Source organism: Lissotriton vulgaris, chromosome 1_1 (genome assembly GCF_964263255.1).
Source record: "Lissotriton vulgaris chromosome 1_1, aLisVul1.2, whole genome shotgun sequence".
Classification (NCBI taxonomy): domain Eukaryota; kingdom Metazoa; phylum Chordata; class Amphibia; order Caudata; family Salamandridae; genus Lissotriton; species Lissotriton vulgaris.
The window spans coordinates 1,362,181,471-1,362,202,383 of record NC_141685.1 but is presented as its reverse complement, the minus strand read 5'-3'; positions in this window follow the sequence as shown (position 1 = coordinate 1,362,202,383).

Here is a 20,913-nt window from a genome sequence, read left to right as displayed (position 1 = left end):
GCTGATTAACTTTGCCATCACTCCAAAGAGCGCCGGGGTCCCTCGAGTGAGCTGTCCATCAAGTGGGTAAAGGGCGCGAAGACGGTGCACACACCACTAGTGTGTAGGGAGGGGCCAAACGGACGGGGCTTATATGCGAGTTCACATGCCTCTTGTGTGTATAAAAGGACAGGCACGGATCAGAGAAGCTTGTGGTCACAGGAACTGCACAGGGATTGAGCTCGTGAAAGTCAATTATGCAAAGGCCTCCATCAAGCATCATAGCTAATTTTCGACGATAGATATGGGGAGAGCGCACACCTACCCAGCCTCGACAAAACACACATTTTTGGAGGGGCTGATTAACTTTGCCATCACACCAAAGAGCGCCGAGGTCCCTCGAGTGAGCTGTCCATCAAGTGGGTAAAGGGCGCGAAGACGGTGCACACACCACTAGTGTGTGGTGAGGGGCCAAACGGACGGGGCTTATATGCGAGTTCACATGCCTCTTGTGTGTATAAAAGGACAGGCACGGATCAGAGAAGCTCGTGGTCACAGGAACTGCACAGGGATTGAGCTCGTGAAAGTTAATTATGCAAAGGCCTCCATCAAGCATCATAGCTAATTTTCGACGATAGATATGGGGAGAGCGCACACCTACCCAGCCTCGACAAAACACACATTTTTGGGGGGGCTGATTAACTTTGCCATCACACCAAAGGGCGCCGGGGTCCCTCGAGTGAGCTGTCCATCAAGTGGGTAAAGGGAGCGAAGACGGTGCACACACCACTAGTGTGTGGGGAGGGGCCAAACGGACGGGGCTTATATGCGAGTTCACATGCCTCTTGTGTGTATAAAATGACAGGCACGGATCAGAGAAGCTCGTGGTCACAGGAACTGCACAGGGATTGAGCTAGTGAAAGTCAATTATGCAAAGGCCTCCATCAAGCATCATAGCTAATTTTCGACTATAGATATGGGGAGAACGCACACCTACCCAGCCTCGACAAAACACACATCATCCTAACTAACTATTTTAGGATGGCGCCGGCAAGCTGCCAGCGCCATCCTAAAATAGTTACTAAATTAGCTTAATCAGGAAGCACTAATAGATCAAATAAAGCAGGTGCTCGAGCACCTGCTTTATTTTATCTATTAGTGCTTCCTTTTTTCGAACTAACTTAGTAACTATTTTAGGATGGCGCTGGCAGCTTGCAGGCGCCATCCTAAAATAGTTAAAAGTTCAACAGGCTTGAACTTTTGCCCCCGAAATCTGCCGCACGCGGATCTCGCGGATTTTCAGTAAATTAGCGGGAGTTCGCGGATCGCGGATTTACCGAAAATCCGCAAAATCCGCGAGCGGAATGGATTTCCGCTCATGATTAATACTGAGTCCCTTGGTGACGTTCAGGAATCATTTCTGTGACAGGTATTTGTGTCAAAAGGCCAAACCACCCATACTTTCCTAACTGGGTCTGTCCTGTTGTGTTGTAAATAGCATCTAATTTTGCCTCTGCTGATGTATGTATGGTGGTGTTTGGCAACATTCCTACTGGTGTTTAAACAACCATATTTCTAGATGTATTTCAATTCTGTAGGAGTTGATAACCTTAATAAAGGTAACAGGTATGTAGCGTTGCAATATGATTAAATCTCTAACATTTGATGATCTGAAAATGTAGCAATTATTCCTAAAACAGACAGCATATTATACACTGTATCAGTAGCCCAATTTTCAGAAAAATTTACTGAAGGTAATGACATCACTGAATGCATGATAAAAATAAATGAAAATAAATGAAAGTTCAAAATACATTAATCAGAATTAAAAAACTGGATGATTAAGTACATCATTTAGAATATAAAGGTTTGTTCAGGTCGAATACATTTATAAGTCTTGTTAGACCTGTCTGGCCTTTTGCGTAGCCCCTCCTATTAATTAATTATTTCATCCCCTTTTTCACCCCTCATACCCTTTTTATCTTTTTGTGTCCACTGGACTTTTATGGTGTTGTCCTGGGGGATAGGTGCTCTTTCGCCCTCATAGTTTTTTTTCCTGAGACCTAGGTACCCTTTTCTGACTAGAAAGGTTGGGCCATGTAAAATGGTGGCTAGTAACTGCCACAACTGCCAACTCAGGGACTGGGCCCATAGGATAAAATAGGAAGCATCCAGAACCTTCAGGCTAGTTCTGGACCTTGGGAGCTAAGGGTATAAATAGAACACCTGTAGGGCGACCATTTTGTCTTGTCAGTGAGGAGCAGCTGGAGTATAGGCTAAGGGTCTGGAAGGGGTAGGGCCTTCATAGGGTGGACTACTTTTCAAGGGTTGCCCCCTTACAGGGATCACCACCCCCATTCCTGTAGACCTGACCCAGTTAGTCCCGACCTGCTGACCCTGGACAGGGAGACACCTTAAATTGGGTGTAGGGATTGACCCCCAGCTAGCGGTGAAGCTTAGAGAATCCCAACTGAGGAGGGCGAGAAGTGAGAAGCACCCCCCCCTCTTCCCTTTGTCCAGTATGAAGAGATAGATTGATCCTTGCAGGAGATAGAGGACTGGGGCCCAAAAGCGTGAGACTTTACCTCTGACCCACCCCTCCTCTGTGACGGTGGTGCCATTGGCTGCCTATGTAAAATCGGGACCTCTCACCTGCATCAGGAAGTGCAGCAGGAGTTTACCCCCCAACCTGTGGAGCCCGAAGTAAGGAGAGTCGGGGCTTCGGTGGGTGGTCCAATAGTCCTGAATCCATTGAGGACGGGCCAGGCGGGGAATCACTGGTGCTGCCGTGAAGGTGAAGTGGAGCGGAGCATAGGGCTGATCGAGCCTGGGGCAGCGCGCTTCTGCGCATACTCTCGGCGGTGACCACTTTCCTGTCAGGAGGGGCCTAGGACCGAGCAGGCCCAGAGGTGAGCCACTCCCAGTGCCGTCGAGTGGAGCCGCCTCCGTTTCAGGGCCGCTACTCTCCCGCGCCTGCGCCGTAGCGCCGCGGTGAGAGGAATCGTCAGAGGCGGCCGGAGGCGGGATCGGGGCCAAGCGCTGGGGACAGACCTAGCCCGACCTCTCTTCAGGGCTGACGCGTGTGCAGACTTTCACCAGGCCCCGAGGTAAGCGCTGTTGGGGACCGGAGGAGGCCCCCGAAGAGAGCTGAACCCTGGGGCTGGAGCTGTGAACTGAGAAAGGCTCTAACAGCCGTCCCAAGTAAGGAGGGAAGTGGGAACTGTTGGGTGCCTAGGTTTTCCTTCAATTCGCCTAGCCACTGACTAGAAACACCCATAAAAGGTGCAGGAGATCGTTTCTGGCACCTAGAGGAGTTCTGTGCAGGACTTTAATGAGGCAGAGATAGGGTGTGGCTCTTCAGTCTAACTGGGATACTGACACCTGGATGTGGGTTACCTGTGACAGAAATTCCAATCGGGGTTGCGTGTCAGAGAAACTCTCTGTAAGAAGTTGAAGTGCTCGGAGGCTACAGAACTGAAGGGATCAACTGAGGAAAATTTCTGTTAACACTGTGCAACTGCCTGTTTAGAATGCCTAGGATTTCTTAGGGAATGGAATAGCTTAACTTGCTTAATCTACTGCTCACTCAGTATTTGCTATGTATTACTGCTAATATTCCGGTGGGTAAAGAAGTGTGGAGTTCATATGTAAGTTGATGGAGGAAGTAAAAACATGTCTTTGTAATGTGATTCCAACTGTGTAAAATATGAGGAGATAAGGAGAACTGATAGTGTGAGAAAGACAAAAGTGAAACTAATATATTTTTATAAACCAGTCCATATTTTTCCAAAACATTGGTGTAGTGTCGTTTTTGTGTGGAAGTGCATTAAGTTATTACAGGGCGGTGCGCAACCTTTACACTTGTGCTTCTAGGAACTGACTGTCTTACCCTAGGCCAGGCTACCCTATGTGATCTGGTAACAAAAGGTCCAACATATTGGTGTCTAGCGGTGGGATCAGAACTGTGGTTGCGACTACTCTGCAGTAACTAAGTGTAATCCATTGACCTACACCAGGAGTTTTCTCCTGGCGGACTTCCTAATTTCTACTTTTGCTTTTTCCAAATTCATTCCTGGTGGTGGGTGGAGGTAGCTTCAGATTGCCCCTTGTGAATCTATTCTTTTTGTGTGCTTGTCCCTACATAGCTCTTTAGCAAAATGGAATTTGCTCTGGAAGAACTGGACACTTATTCTGTAGCCCAGCTTAAGGACTTTTGTCAACAGATGGGAGTGTTCTTTAAGCGTGGGGCCAAGAAGGGGGAACTCCAGACCAGTTTGAGGGCTTGGTTGGAAGCACATGGAGAAGGGAAGGAGGAGGAAGAGGGGACGGACCGGGACACAGTCATAGGAGTATAGGGAATGTTCCATCCCGGGATGGGAAACCTACTTCCAGGACCAATGACCTACTCAAAGAGGGGCAGTAGTGTCCCCGGAGGAAGCTTGACCGAAGCGGAACTCACAGACAAGATGGAGAAAAGGCAACTGAAGTGGGAGTTAGCCAGGTTAGAACAGGAGAGGGAAGAACGGAGGATGGCTCATGAGTTTAAATTAAAAGAGCTAGAACTCCAGGCCCTGCAATTAGGACCCTCCCCTACTCCAAATGGTGGCAACGAAACCAGAGAACCAACTAGGGAGTCCAGACCCTACCTGCCTAAAGACATAGTTGCCAGCTATAGTCAGGGGGACGATATAGCCAAATGGTTGGCTGCCTATGAGGTCTCCTTAAGAGCCCATGGGATCCAGGAGAAACACTGGGGGGGTGGGTTGTACAAATATATGCCTCCTACTGGTCGGGACACCTTGTTAGCCTTAGAACAGGAGGAGCAGACCAACTACCCCACCATGAAGTTAGCATTAATCAAAAAGTTTGGGCTAACCCCGGAAAAGTATCGCCAAAAGTTCAGGGGGAGCCACAAGTTAAGCACTCAGAACTGGGTGGATTTCCTGGACTATGCGAGGAAGGCATTGGAGGGCTGTGTTCAGGGCAGCGAGGTGAAGGACTATGAGGGGTTATATGACCTTTTTCTTAAAGAGTATCTACTCGACAAATGTTTTCCCAAACTGCGCCAACACCTGGTGGACAGCAAGCTGACCAACCCCCGGAAGCTTGCAGAGGAGGCGGACATCTGGGCAAGTACCCGGGTGTCCTCAAAGGGGACTGGAGGGGATTCCCAAAGGGCTGGACAGGGCGCCCGTCAGAAGAAGGAGGGGGGAGATAAAAAGCGGGAGTTCTCTAAAGGTCCCCAAAACAGTTTCCAGGGAAAAGGAACAGGTTTCACCCCTAAGGCTAACCCGCCCAGAAACCCTCATCCTGGCCAAAGCCAGCAGCCAAGGGTTGTCCACTGCTTTGAGTGTGGTGGTGTTGGACATTATAAGGGAGATGTCAAATGCCCAAAGAGACACCCCCTCCCGCCGGAGGAAAAGCCCCGGGAGTATCTAGTGTAGCGCTCGGGAGGAGTTGCCCTTAGATAAGGGGGGTGAGTGGGCGGGTGTCACCTTAGTGTCCCTGGGAGATCGGGAGATGGTTCCTAAGATCCAGGTGCCCCCAAATACTACCAAGTATGGGCAGTGGATCACCATCAATGGCCAGAGAGGGGAGGCTTTGAGAGATACAGGAGCCAGTATGACTATGGTGAGGAGTCAACTGGTGTCTCCAGAGCAGGTGATTCCCAATGTACTCCACCCCGCCGCGATGGCTGACGGCAGAATGGGCCACTACCCTGTGGCCGAGGTTCCCTTTGAGTGGGAAGGGGTTGCAGGTTCACTTCGAGTTGCCGTAAGCCCTGCCGTGCCAGTCGATTGCCTGCTGGGGAATGACATGGAGCACAATGCTTGGAGAGAGGAGGAATACCGGACGCATTCAGAGATGCTGGGTACACAAGGTCTACGAGTGCCCGGAGAGGGAGTTTGCCTGGGTTGGAGCCTGGAACAATGGCCCAACCCGCTGCCAAAAAGGGACAGACCCGAAGACAGGAGAAGCCTGCTTCGGCTTCGACACCCCATGTGACAGATCGGCCACCTGCGGTGGTGGACCAGGAGTCCGTGGAGGGGGAAGTAGTCTCCCTGGAGAACCTACCCATCCCTGCTGAGTGGCATGTGGAGGGAGGGCCTACCAGGGAGGAGTTCTGTAAGGGCCAGAAGGAGTGCCCTACCCTTGAGGGACTGAGGCGACAGGCCGAAGCCCAGGCAGCAGGGAACATTGCGGGACACTACCACATTTACTGGGAGGACGGACTCCTCTACAGTGAACCCAAGGTACCCTTACCTGGTTCATCAAGGGCCTTGGTAGTCCCGCAACGGTACAGAGCCTTTCTGTTGGAATTGGCTCATGAAATACCCTTGGCAGGACACTTAGGTCAGGACAAGACCTTTGCTCGGCTTGTCCCCCACTTTTACTGGCCTCAGATGAAAGTGGCTTCTGATACCTACTGTCGGACGTGTGTATCCTGCCAAGCCGGTGGGAAAACAGGGGTGAAGCTGAAAGCTCCCCTGGAACCACTTCCTGTCGTTAGCACCCCCTTTGAAAGGGTGGGCATCGACATTGTAGGGCCATTGGATCCACCAACAACGGCTGTTCACAGGTTTATCCTGGTACTGGTGGATCACACCACACGGTACCCAGAGGCCATTCCTCTGAGGACTGTTACTGCACCTGTAGTGGCTAGGGCCCTGATGGGGATATTCACCCGGGTGGGTTTCCCCAAAGAAGTTGTGTCCGACAGGGGGACCAACTTCATGTCAGCATAAATGCGGGCAATGTGGAAGGAGTGTGGAGTGACCTACCGGTTCACCACTCCTTATCACCCCCAGTCAAATGCACTGGTAGAAAGGTTCAACAAGACCTTGAAGGGCATGATCAGAAGTCTGCCTGAAAGCCTGCGGAGGAAATGGGACATCCTCCTACCCTGTTTGCTATTCTCCTACAGGGAAGTGCCACAGAAGGGAGTGGGCTTCAGCCCCTTTGAGCTTCTGTATGGGCACCCTGTACGCGGTCCTCTCAGCCTGGTGAAGGATGGATGGGAAAAGTCTCCCAGGAAACCTCCCCAGGATGTGGTGAGCTACATGCTGGTCTTCAGGAGCCAAATGGCGAAGTTGTGGAAGCAAGCTTCTGACAACTTGGAGGCCAGCCATTCAGTAATGAAGGAGTGGTATGACCACAACGCTCACCCGGTGGAGTTGGAGCCTGGCCAGAAAGTGTGGGTGATGGAGCCTGAAGAGCTAAGTGCCCTCCAGGATCCCTGGACAGGCCCCTTTGAGGTGTTAGAGAAGAAGGGTAAGGCTACATACCTGGTGGACCTTAAGACCCCTCGACAGCCCCTACGGGTGCTACATGCTAACCGCCTCAAACCCCACCATGAGAGGCCCGAGGTCATCTTGATGATGGTGACTGATGGAGGAGAGGAAGCGGAAAGCGAACCTCTCCCAGACTTGTTTTCGTCTCAGGAAAAGGATGGGTCGGTGGAGGGAGTGATTCTCTCCCCATCCCTAACTCCTGAACAGCGAGAGGACTGCCGCCAGATCCTGGAGCAGTACTCTGCGTTGTTCTCCCTTGTCCCGGGTAGGACCCAGCTGTGTACCCATGATGTGGACACAGGAGACAGCCCACCAGTGAAGTCAAAGACCTACCGGCTGTCAGACAAGGTAAAGGCTAGCATCCATGGTGAGGTTACCAAGATGCTGGAGCTAGGAGTTATAGAACCTTCCAGTAGCCCCTGGTCCAGTCCGGTGGTTCTAGTGCCAAAAGCAGATCCACCAGGCACCACTCCAGAACTGAGGTTCTGTGTGGATTACCGGGGACTGAACTCAGTTACCAAAACTGATGCTCATCCAATCCCTGGGGCGGATGAATTAATTGACCGGCTGGGAGCTGCCCAATACTTGAGTACCTTTGACCTCACTTCAGGGTACTGGCAGATCTCCCTGACAGATGGAGCAAAGGAAAGGTCAACCTTCTCCACGCCTGAAGGACACTTCCAATTCTGTGTGATGCCCTTTGGGCTCAAGAATGCCCCTGCCACTTTTCAGCGGCTGGTGAATCAGGTCCTCTCCGGAATGGAGGGTTTCTCCGCTGCTTACCTAGATGACATTGCTGTCTTGAGCAGCAGTTGGGAGGACCATTTGCAACATTTGCAAGCAGTTCTCCAGGCCCTGAAACAAGCTGGCTTGACAATCAAGGCCAGCAAATGTCAGATTGGGCAGGGGTCGGTTGTGTGCATAGGCCACTTGGTGGGGAGGGGAACAGTGCAGCCCCTCCAGGCAAAGATTGAGGCAATCATGGCCTGGGAACCCCCCAAGACCCAGACTGAGGTCCGAGCCTTCCTGGGCCTCACAGGTTACTACAGTCGCTTTGTGAAGAGGTATGGCACTATTGTAGCGCCCCTCACAGAGCTCACATCCAAGAAACAACCTCAACGGGTAGTTTGGACAGAGGCTTGTCAGCAAGCCTTTGAAAAATTGAAGCAGGCAAGGTGTGCGGCACCGGTCCTGAGGGCCCCAGACTTCTCTAAGGAGTTTATTGTCCAGACAGACGCATCAGAACATGGCATTGGGGCAGTGTTATCGCAACTCAATAAAGAGGGTCTGGATCAGCCTGTAGTCTTCCTGTCCAGGAGACTGCTTCCCCGGGAACAGAAGTGGAGTGCAATTGAGAGGGAAACTTTTGCGGTGGTGTGGGCTCTGAAGAAGTTGCGGCCATAACTGTTTGGCTCGCACTTCCTGGTTCAGACTGACCACCAACCCCTTCGTTGGCTAATGCAAATGAAGGGGGAAAATCCCAAGTTGTTGAGATGGTCCATCTCCCTACAGGGAATGGTCTTCCGGGTGGAACATCGGCCTGGAGTGGACCACGCCAATGAAGACGGTCTCTCTAGGTATTTCGGCCTTAGTGATGAGGACTCCCAAGGGGTTGGGTAGCTCTCCCCACTTTCAGCTGGGGGGGACGCGTGTTAGACCTGTCTGGCCTTTTGCGTAGCCCCTCCTATTAATTATTATTTTGTCCCCTTTTTCGCCCCTCATACCCTTTTTATCTTTTTGTGTCCACTGGACTTTTATGGTGTTGTCCTGGGGGATAGGTGCTCTTTCGCCCTCATAGTTTTTTTTCCTGAGGCCTAGGTACCCTTTTCTGACTAGAAAGGTTGGGCCATGTAAAATGGTGGCTAGTAACTGCCACAACTGCCAACTCAGGGACTGGGCCCATAGGATAGAATAGGAAGCATCCAGAACCTTCTGGCTAGTTCTGGACCTTGGGAGCTAAGGGTATAAATAGAACACCTGTAGGGCGACCATTTTGTCTTGTCAGTGAGGAGCAGCTGGAGTATAGGCTAAGGGTCTGGAAGGGGTAGGGTATTCATAGGGTGGACTACTTTTCAAGGGTTGCCCCCTTACAGGGATCACCACCCCCACTCCTGTAGACCTGACCCAGTTAGTCCCGACCTGCTGACCCTGGACAGGGAGACACCTCAAATTGGGTGTAGGGATTGACCCCCAGCTAGCGGTGAAGCTTAGGGGATCCCAGCTGAGGAGGGCAAGAAGTGAGAAGCACCCCCCCCTCTTCCCTTTGTCCAGTATGAAGAGCTAGATTGATCCTTGCAGGAGATAGAGGACTGGGGCCAAAAGCGTGAGACTTTACCTCTGACCCACCCCTCCTCTGTGACGGTGGTGCCATTGGCTGCCTATCTAAAATCGGGACCTCTCACCTGCATCAGGAAGTGCAGCAGGAGTTTACCCCCCAACCTGTGGAGCCCGAAGTAAGGAGAGTCGGGGCTTCGGTGGGTGGTCCAATAGTCCTGAATCCATTGAGGACGGGCCAGGTGGAGAATCACTGGCACTGCCGTGAAGGTGAAGTGGAGAGGAGCGTAGGGCTGATCGAGCCTGGGGCAGCGCGCTTCTGCGCATACTCTCGGCGGTGACCACTTTCCTGTCAGGAGGGGCCTAGGACCGAGCAGGCCCAGAGGTGAGCCACTACCAGTGCCGTCGAGTGGAGCCGCCTCCGTTTCAGGGCCGCTACTCTCCCACGCCTGCGCCGTAGCGCCGCGGTGAGAGGATCGTCAGAGGCGGCCGGAGGCGGGATCGGAGCCAAGCGCTGGGGACAGACCTAGCGCGACCTCTCTGCAGTGCTGACGCGTGTGCAGACTTTCACCAGGCCCCGAGGTAAGCGCTGTTGGGGACCGGAGGAGGCCCCCGAAGAGAGCTGAACCCTGGGGCTGGAGCTGTGAACTGAGAAAGGCTCTAACAGCCGTCCCAAGTAAGGAGGGAAGTGGGAACTGTTGGGTGCCTAGGTTTTCCTTCAATTCGCCTAGCTACTGACTAGAAACACCGATAAAAGGTGCAGGAGATCGTTTCTGGCACCTAGAGGAGTTCTGTTGCAGGACTTTAATGAGGCAGAGATAGGGTTTGGCTCTTCAGTCTAACTGGGATACTGACACCTGGATGTGGGTTACCTGTGACAGAAATTCCAATCGGGGTTGCGTGTCAGAGAAACTCTCTGTAAGAAGTTGAAGTGCTAGGAGGCTACAGAACTGAAGGGATCAACTGAGGAAAATTTCTGTTAACACTGTGCAACTGCCTGTTTAGAATGCCTAGGATTTCTTAGGGAATGGAATAGCTTAACTTGCTTAATCTACTGCTCACTCAGTATTTGCTATGTATTACTGCTAATATTCCGGTGGGTAAAGAAGTGTGGGGTTCATATGTAAGTTGATGGAGGAAGTAAAAACATGTCTTTGTAATGTGATTCCAACTGTGTAAAATATGAGGATTATAAGGAGAACTGATAGTGTGAGAAAGACAAAAGTGAATCTAATATATTTTTATAAACCAGTCCATATTTTTCCAAAACATTGGTGTAGTGTCGTTTTTGTGTGGAAGTGCATTAAGTTATTACAGGGTGGTGCGCAACCTTTACACTTGTGCTTCTACGAACTGACTGTCTTACCCTAGGCCAGGCTACCCTATGTGATCTGGTAACAAAAGGTCCAACATATTGGTGTCTAGCGGTGGGATCAGAACTGTGGTTGCGACTACTCTGCAGTAACTAAGTGTAATCCACTGACCTACACCAGGAGTTTTCTCCTGGCGGACTTCCTAATTTCTACTTTTGCTTTTTCCAAATTCATTCCTGGTGGTGGGTGGAGGTAGCTTCAGATTGCCCCTTGTGAATCTATTCTTTTTGTGTGCTTGTCCCTACATAGCTCTTTAGCAAAATGGAATTTGCTCTGGAAGAACTGGACACTTATTCTGTAGCCCAGCTTAAGGACTTTTGTCAACAGATGGGAGTGTTCTTTAAGCGTGGGGCCAAGAAGGGGGAACTCCAGACCAGTTTGAGGGCTTGGGTGGAAGCACATGGAGAAGGGAAGGAGGAGGAAGAGGGGACGGACCGGGACACAGTCATAGGAGTAGAGGTAATGTTCCATCCCGGGATGGGAAACCTACTTCCAGGACCAATGAACTACTCAAAGAGGGGCAGTAGTGTCCCCGGAGGAAGCTTGACCGAAGCGGAACTCACAGACAAGATGGAGAAAAGGCAACTGAAGTGGGAGTTAGCCAGGTTAGAACAGGAGAGGGAAGAACGGAGGATGGCTCATGAGTTTAAATTAAAAGAGCTAGAACTCCAGGCCCTGCAATTAGGACCCTCCCCTACTCCAAATGGTGGCAACGAAACCAGAGAACCAACTAGGGAGTCCAGACCCTACCTGCCTAAAGACATAGTTGCCAGCTATAGTCAGGGGGACGATATAGCCAAATGGTTGGCTGCCTATGAGGTCTCTTTAAGAGCCCATGGGATCCAGGAGAAACCTTAGCCTTAGAACAGGAGGAGCAGACCAACTACCCCACCATGAAGTTAGCATTAATCAAAAAGTTTGGGCTAACCCCGGAAAAGTATCGCCAAAAGTTCAGGGGGAGCCACAAGTTAAGCACCCAGAACTGGGTGGATTTCCTGGACTATGCGAGGAAGGCATTGGAGGGCTGTGTTTCAGGGCAGCAAGGTGAAGGACTATGAGGGGTTGTATGACCTTTTTCTTAAAGAGTATCTACTCGACAAATGTTTTCCCGAGCTGTGCCAACACCTGGTGGACAGCAAGCTGACCAACCCCCGGAAGCTTGCAGAGGAGGCGGACATCTGGGCATGTACCCGGGTGTCCTCAAAGGGGACTGGAGGGGATTCCCAAAGGGCTGGACAGGGCGCCCGTCAGAAGAAGGAGGGGGGTGATAAAAAGCGGGAGTTCTCTGAAGGTCCCCAAAACAGTTTCCAGGGAAAAGGAACAGGTTTCACCCCTAAGGCTAACCCGCCCAGAAACCCTCATCCTGGCCAAAGCCAGCAGCCAAGGGTTGTCCACTGCTTTGAGTGTGGTGGTGTTGGACATTATAAGGGAGATGTCAAATGCCCAAAGAGACCACCCCCTCCCACCGGAGGAAAGCCCCGGGAGTAGCTAGTGTAGCGCTCGGGGAGGAGTTGCCCTTAGATAAGGGGGGTGAGTGGGCGGGTGTCACCTTAGTGTCCCTGGGAGATCGGGAGATGGTTCCTAAGATCCAGGTGCCCCCAAATACTACCAAGTATGGGCAGTGGATCACCATCAATGGCCAGAGAGGGGAGGCTCTGAGAGATACAGGAGCCAGTATGACTATGGTGAGGAGTCAACTGGTGTCTCCAGAGCAGGTGATTCCCAATGTACTCCACCCCTGCCGCGATGGCTGATGGCAGAATGGGCCACTACCCTGTGGCCGAGGTTCCCTTTGAGTGGGAAGGGGTTGCAGGTTCACTTCGAGTTGCCGTAAGCCCTGCCGTGCCAGTCGATTGCCTGCTGGGGAATGACATGGAGCACAATGCTTGGAGAGAGGAGGAATACCGGACGCATTCAGAGATGCTGGGTACACAAGGTCTACGACTGCCCGGAGAGGGAGTTTGCCTGGGTTGGAGCCTGGAACAATGGCCCAACCCGCTGCCAAAAAGGGACAGACCCAAAGACAGGAGAAGCCTGCTTCGGCTTCCACACCCCATGTGACAGATCGGCCACCTGCGGTGGTGGACCAGGAGTCCGTGGAGGGGGAAGTAGTCTCCCTGGAGAACCTACCCATCCCTGCTGAGTGGCATGTGGAGGGAGGGCCTACCAGGGAGGAGTTCTGTAAGGGCCAGAAGGAGTGCCCTACCCTTGAGGGACTGAGGCGACAGGCCGAAGCCCAGGCAGCAGGGAACGTTGCGGGACACTACCACATTTACTGGGAGGACGGACTCCTCTACAGTGAACCCAAGGTACCCTTACCTGGTTCATCAAGGGCCTTGGTAGTCCCGCAACGGTACAGAGCCTTTCTGTTGGAATTGGCTCATGAAATACTCTTGGCAGGACACTTAGGTCAGGACAAGACCTTTGCTCGGCTTGTCCCCCACTTTTACTGGCCTCAGATGAAAGTGGCTTCTGATACCTACTGTCGGACGTGTGTATCCTGCCAAGCCGGTGGGAAAACAGGGGTGAAGCTGAAAGCTCCCCTGGAACCACTTCCTGTCGTTAGCACCCCCTTTGAAAGGGTGGGCATCGACATTGTAGGGCCATTGGATCCACCAACAACGGCTGTTCACAGGTTTATCCTGGTACTGGTGGATCACACCACACGGTACCCAGAGGCCATTCCTCTGAGGACTGTTACTGCACCTGTAGTGGCTAGGGCCCTGATGGGGATCTTCACCCGGGTGGGTTTCCCCAAAGAAGTTGTGTCCGACAGGGGGACCAACTTCATGTCAGCATAAATGCGGGCAATGTGGAAGGAGTGTGGAGTGACCTACCGGTTCACCACTCCTTATCACCCCCAGTCAAATGCACTGGTAGAAAGGTTCAACAAGACCTTGAAGGGCATGATCAGAAGTCTGCCTGAAAGCCTGCGGAGGAAATGGGACGTCCTCCTACCCTGTTTGCTATTCTCCTACAGGGAAGTGCCACAGAAGGGAGTGGGCTTCAGCCCCTTTGAGCTTCTGTATGGGCACCCTGTACGCGGTCCTCTCAGCCTGGTGAAGGATGGATGGGAAAAGTCTCCCAGGAAACCTCCCAAGGATGTGGTGAGCTACATGCTGGCCTTCAGGAGCCAAATGGCGAAGTTGTGGAAGCAAGCTTCTGACAACTTGGAGGCCAGCCAGGCAGTAATGAAGGAGTGGTATGACCACAACGCTCACCCGGTGGAGTTGGAGCCTGGCCAGAAAGTGTGGGTGATGGAGCCTGAAGAGCTAAGTGCCCTCCAGGATCCCTGGACAGGCCCCTTTGAGGTGTTAGAGAAGAAGGGTAAGGCTACATACCTGGTGGACCTTAAGACCCCTCGACAGCCCCTACGGGTGCTACATGCTAACCGCCTCAAACCCCACCATGAGAGGCCCGAGGTCATCTTGATGATGGTGACTGATGGAGGAGAGGAAGCGGAAAGCGAACCTCTCCCAGACTTGTTTTCGTCTCAGGAAAAGGATGGGTCGGTGGAGGGAGTGATTCTCTCCCCATCCCTAACTCCTGAACAGCGAGAGGACTGCCACCAGATCCTGGAGCAGTACTCTGCATTGTTCTCCCTTGTCCCGGGTAGGACCCAGCTGTGTACCCATGATGTGGACACAGGAGACAGCCCACCAGTGAAGTCAAAGACCTACCGGCTGTCAGACAAGGTGAAGGCTAGCATCCATGGTGAGGTTACCAAGATGCTGGAGCTAGGAGTTATAGAACCTTCCAGTAGCTCCTGGTCCAGTCCGGTGGTTCTAGTGCCAAAAGCAGCTCCACCAGGCACCACTCCAGAACTGAGGTTCTGTGTGGATTACCGGGGACTGAACTCAGTTACCAAAACTGATGCTCATCCAATCCCTGGGGCGGATGAATTAATTGACCGGCTGGGAGCTGCCCAATACTTGAGTACCTTTGACCTCACTTCAGGGTACTGGCAGATCTCCCTGACAGATGGAGCAAAGGAAAGGTCAACCTTCTCCACGCCTGAAGGACACTTCCAATTCTGTGTGATGCCCTTTGGGCTCAAGAATGCCCCTGCCACTTTTCAGCGGCTGGTGAATCAGGTCCTCTCCGGAATGGAGGGTTTCTCCGCTGCTTACCTAGATGACATTGCTGTCTTCAGCAGCAGTTGGGAGGACCATTTGCAACATTTGCAAGCAGTTCTCCAGGCCCTGAAACAAGCTGGCTTGACAATCAAGGCCAGCAAATGTCAGATGGGGCAGGGGTCGGTTGTGTGCATAGGCCACTTGGTGGGTAGGGGAACAGTGCAGCCCCTCCAGGCAAAGATTGAGGCAATCATGGCCTGGGAACCCCCCAAGACCCAGACTGAGGTCCGAGCCTTCCTGGGCCTCACAGGTTACTACAGTCGCTTTGTGAAGAGGTATGGCACTATTGTAGCGCCCCTCACAGAGCTCACATCCAAGAAACAACCTCAACGGGTAGTTTGGACAGAGGCTTGTCAGCAAGCCTTTGAAAAATTGAAGCAGGCAAGGTGTGCGGCACCGGTCCTGAGGGCCCCAGACTTCTCTAAGGAGTTTATTGTCCAGACAGACGCATCAGAACATGGCATTGGGGCAGTGTTATCGCAACTCAATAAAGAGGGTCTGGATCAGCCTGTAGTCTTCCTGTCCAGGAGACTGCTTCCCCGGGAACAGAAGTGGAGTGCAATTGAGAGGGAAACTTTTGCGGTGGTGTGGGCTCTGAAGAAGTTGCGGCCATAACTGTTTGGCTCGCACTTCCTGGTTCAGACTGACCACCAACCCCTTCGTTGGCTAATGCAAATGAAGGGGGAAAATCCCAAGTTGTTGAGATGGTCCATCTCCCTACAGGGAATGGACTTCCGGGTGGAACATCGGCCTGGAGTGGACCACGCCAATGAAGACGGTCTCTCTAGGTATTTCCGCCTTAGTGATGAGGACTCCCAAGGGGTTGGGTAGCTCTCCCCACTTTCAGCTGGGGGGGGACGCGTGTTAGACCTGTCTGGCCTTTTGCGTAGCCCCTCCTATTAATTATTATTTTGTCCCCTTTTTCGCCCCTCATACCCTTTTTATCTTTTTGTGTCCACTGGACTTTTATGGTGTTGTCCTGGGGGATAGGTGCTCTTTCGCCCTCATAGTTTTTTTTCCTGAGGCCTAGGTACCCTTTTCTGACTAGAAAGGTTGGGCCATGTAAAATGGTGGCTAGTAACTGCCACAACTGCCAACTCAGGGACTGGGCCCATAGGATAGAATAGGAAGCATCCAGAACCTTCTGGCTAGTTCTGGACCTTGGGAGCTAAGGGTATAAATAGAACACCTGTAGGGCGACCATTTTGTCTTGTCAGTGAGGAGCAGCTGGAGTATAGGCTAAGGGTCTGGAAGGGGTAGGGCCTTCATAGGGTGGACTACTTTTCAAGGGTTGCCCCCTTACAGGGATCACCACCCCCACTCCTGTAGACCTGACCCAGTTAGTCCCGACCTGCTGACCCTGGACAGGGAGACACCTCAAATTGGGTGTAGGGATTGACCCCCAGCTAGCGGTGAAGCTTAGGGGATCCCAGCTGAGGAGGGCAAGAAGTGAGAAGCACCCCCCCCCCTTCCCTTTGTCCAGTATGAAGAGCTAGATTGATCCTTGCAGGAGATAGAGGACTGGGGCCAAAAGCGTGAGACTTTACCTCTGACCCACCCCTCCTCTGTGACGGTGGTGCCATTGGCTGCCTATGTAAAATCGGGACCTCTCACCTGCATCAGGAAGTGCAGCAGGAGTTTACCCCCCCACCTGTGGAGCCCGAAGTAAGGAGAGTCGGGGCTTCGGTGGGTGGTCCAATAGTCCTGAATCCATTGAGGACGGGCCAGGTGGAGAATCACTGGCACTGCCGTGAAGGTGAAGTGGAGAGGAGCATAGGGCTGATCGAGCCTGGGGCAGCGCGCTTCTGCGCATACTCTCGGCGGTGACCACTTTCCTGTCAGGAGGGGCCTAGGACCGAGCAGGCCCAGAGGTGAGCCACTACCAGTGCTGTCGAGTGGAGCCGCCTCCGTTTCAGGGCCGCTACTCTCCCGCGCCTGCGCCGTAGCGCCGCGGTGAGAGGATCGTCAGAGGCGGCCGGAGGCGGGATCGGAGCCAAGCGCTGGGGACAGACCTAGCGCGACCTCTCTGCAGGGCTGACGCGTGTGCAGACTTTCACCAGGCCCGAGGTAAGCGCTGTTGGGGACCGGGGGAGGCCCCCCGAAGAGAGCTGAACCCTGGGGCTGGAGCTGTGAACTGAGAAAGGCTCTAACAGCTGTACCAAGTAAGGAGGGAAGTGGGAACTGTTGGGTGCCTAGGTTTTCCTTCAATTCGCCTAGCTACTGACTAGAAACACCGATAAAAGGTGCAGGAGATCGTTTCTGGCACCTAGAGGAGTTCTGTTGCAGGACTTTAATGAGGCAGAGATAGGGTGTGGCTCTTCAGTCTAACTGGGATACTGACACCTGGATGTGGGTTACCTGTGACAGAAATTCCAATCGGGGTTGCGTGTCAGAGAAACTCTGTAAGAAGTTGAAGTGCTAGGAGGCTACAGAACTGAAGGGATCAACTGAGGAAAATTTCTGTTAACACTGTGCAACTGCCTGTTTAGAATGCCTAGGATTTCTTAGGGAATGGAATAGCTTAACTTGCTTAATCTACTGCTCACTCAGTATTTGCTATGTATTACTGCTAATATTCCGGTGGGTAAAGAAGTGTGGAGTTCATATGTAAGTTGATGGAGGAAGTAAAAACATGTCTTTGTAATGTGATTCCAACTGTGTAAAATATGAGGAGGATAAGGAGAAATGATAGTGTGAGAAAGACAAAAGTGAATCTAATATATTTTTATAAACCAGTCCATATTTTTCTAAAACATTGGTGTAGTGTCGTTTTTGTGTGGAAGTGCATTAAGTTATTACAGGGTGGTGCGCAACCTTTACACTTGTGCTTCTAGGAACTGACTGTCTTACCCTAGGCCAGGCTACCCTATGTGATCTGGTAACAAAAGGTCCAACATATTGGTGTCTAGCGGTGGGATCAGAACTGTGGTTGCGACTACTCTGCAGTAACTAAGTGTAATCCACTGACCTACACCAGGAGTTTTCTCCTGGCGGACTTCCTAATTTCTACTTTTGCTTTTTCCAAATTCATTCCTGGTGGTGGGTGGAGGTAGCTTCAGATTGCCCCTTGTGAATCTATTCTTTTTGTGTGCTTGTCCCTACATAGCTCTTTAGCAAAATGGATTTTGCTCTGGAAGAACTGGACATTTATTCTGTAGCCCAGCTTAAGGACTTTTGTCAACAGATGGGAGTGTTCTTTAAGCGTGGGGCCAAGAAGGGGGAACTCCAGACCAGTTTGAGGGCTTGGGTGGAAGCACATGGAGAAGGGAAGGAGGAGGAAGAGGGGACGGACCGGGACACAGTCATAGGAGTAGAGGGAATGTTCCATCCCGGGATGGGAAACCTACTTCCAGGACCAATGACCTATTCAAAGAGGGGCAGTAGTGGCCCCGGAGGAAGCTTGACCGAAGCGGAACTCACAGACAAGAGGGAAAAAAGGCAACTGAAGTGGGAGTTAGCCAGGTTAGAACAGGAGAGGGAAGAACGGAGGATGGCTCATGAGTTTAAATTAAAAGAGCTAGAACTCCAGGCCCTGCAATTAGGACCCTCCCCTACTCCAAATGGTGGCAACGAAACCAGAAAACCAACTAGGGAGTCCAGACCCTACCTGCCTAAAGACATAGTTGCCAGCTATAGTCAGGGGGACGATATAGCCAAATGGTTGGCTGCCTATGAGGTCTTCTTAAGAGCCCATGGGATCCAGGAGAAACACTGGGGGGGGGTGGGTTGTACAAATATATGCCTCCTACTGGTCGGGACACCTTGTTAGCCTTGGAACAGGAGGAGCAGACCAACTACCCCACCATGAAGTTAGCATTAATCAAAAAGTTTGGGCTAACCCCGGAAAAGTATCGCCAAAAGTTCAGGGGGAGCCACAAGTTAAGCACCCAGAACTGGGTGGATTTTCTGGACTATGCGAGGAAGGCATTGGAGGGCTGGATTCAGGGCAGCGAGGTGAAGGACTATGAGGGGTTATATGACCTTTTTCTTAAAGAGTATCTACTCGAGAAATGTTTTCCCGAGCTGCGCCAACACCTGGTGGACAGCAAGCTGACCAACCCCCTGAAGCTTGCAGAGGAGGCGGACATCTGGGCAAGTACCCGGGTGTCCTCAAAGGGGACTGGAGGGGTTTCCCAAAGGGCCGGACAGGGCGCCAGTCAGAAGAAGGAGGGGGGAGATAAAAAGCGGGAGTTCTCTAAAGGTCCCCAAAACAGTTTCCAGGGAAAAGGAACAGGTTTCATCCCTAAGGCTAACCCGCCCAGAAACCCTCATCCTGGCCAAAGCCAGCAGCCAAGGGTTGTCCACTGCTTTGAGTGTGGTGGTGTTGGACATTATAAGGGAGATGTCAAATGCCCAAAGAGACCACCCCCTCCCACCGGAGGAAAAGCCCCGGGAGTAGCTAGTGTAGCGCTCGGGTAGGAGTTGCCCTTAGATAAGGGGGGTGAGTGGGCGGGTGTCACCTTAGTGTCCCTGGGAGATCGGGAGATGGTTCCTAAGATCCAGGTGCCCCCAAAAACTACCAAGTATGGGCAGTGGATCACCATCAATGGCCAGAGAGGGGAGGCTCTGAGAGATACAGGAGCCAGTATGACTATGGTGAGGAGTCAACTGGTGTCTCCAGAGCAGGTGATTCCCAATGTACTCCACCCCGCCGCGATGGCTGACGGCAGAATGGGCCACTACCCTGTGGCCGAGGTTCCCTTTGAGTGGGAAGGGTTTGCAGGTTCACTTTGAGTTGCCGTAAGCCCTGCCGTGCCAGTCGATTGCCTGCTGGGGAATGACATGGAGCACAATGCTTGGAGAGAGGAGGAATACCGGACGCATTCAGAGATGCTGGGTACACAAGGTCTGCGACTGCCCGGAGAGGGAGTTTGCCTGGGTTGGAGCCTGGAACAATGGCCCAACCCGCTGCCAAAAAGGGACAGACCCGAAGACAGGAGAAGCCTGCTTCAGCTTCCACACCCCATGTGACAGATCGGCCACCTGCGGTGGTGGACCAGGAGTCCGTGGAGGGGGAAGTAGTCTCCCTGGAGGACCTACCCATCCCTGCTGAGTGGCATGTGGAGGGAGGGCCTACCAGGGAGGAGTTCTGTAAGGGCCAGGAGGAGTGCCCTACCCTTGAGGGACTGAGGCGACAGGCCGAAGCCCAGGCAGCAGGGAACGTTGCGGGACACTACCACATTTACTGGGAGGACGGACTCCTCTACAGTGAACCCAAGGTACCCTTACCTGGTTCATCAAGGGCCTTGGTAGTCCCGCAATGGTACAGAGCCTTTCTGTTGGAATTGGCTCATGAAATACCCTTGGCAGGACACTTAGGTCAGGACAAGACCTTTGCTCGGCTTGTCCCCCACTTTTACTGGCCTCAGATGAAAGTGGCGTCTGATACCTACTGTCGGACGTGTGTATCCTGCCAAGCCAGTGGGAAAACAGGGGTGAAGCTGAAAGCTCCCCTGGAACCACTTCCTGTCGTTAGCACCCCCTTTTAAAGGGTGGGCATCGACATTGTGGGGCCATTGGATCCACCAACAACGGCTGTTCACAGGTTTATCCTTGTACTGGTGGATCACGCCACACGGTACCCAGAGGCCATTCCTCTGAGGACTGTTACTGCACCTGTAGTGGCTAGGGCCCTGATGGGGATCTTCACCCGGGTGGGTTTCCCCAAAGAAGTTGTGTACGACAGGGGGACCAACTTCATGTCAGCATACATGCGGGCAATGTGGAAGGAGTGTGGAGTGACCTACCGGTTCACCACTCCTTATCACCTCCAGTCAAATGGACTGGTAGAAAGGTTCAACAAGACCTTGAAGGGCATGATCAGAAGTCTGCCTGAAAGCCTGCGGAGGAAATGGGACA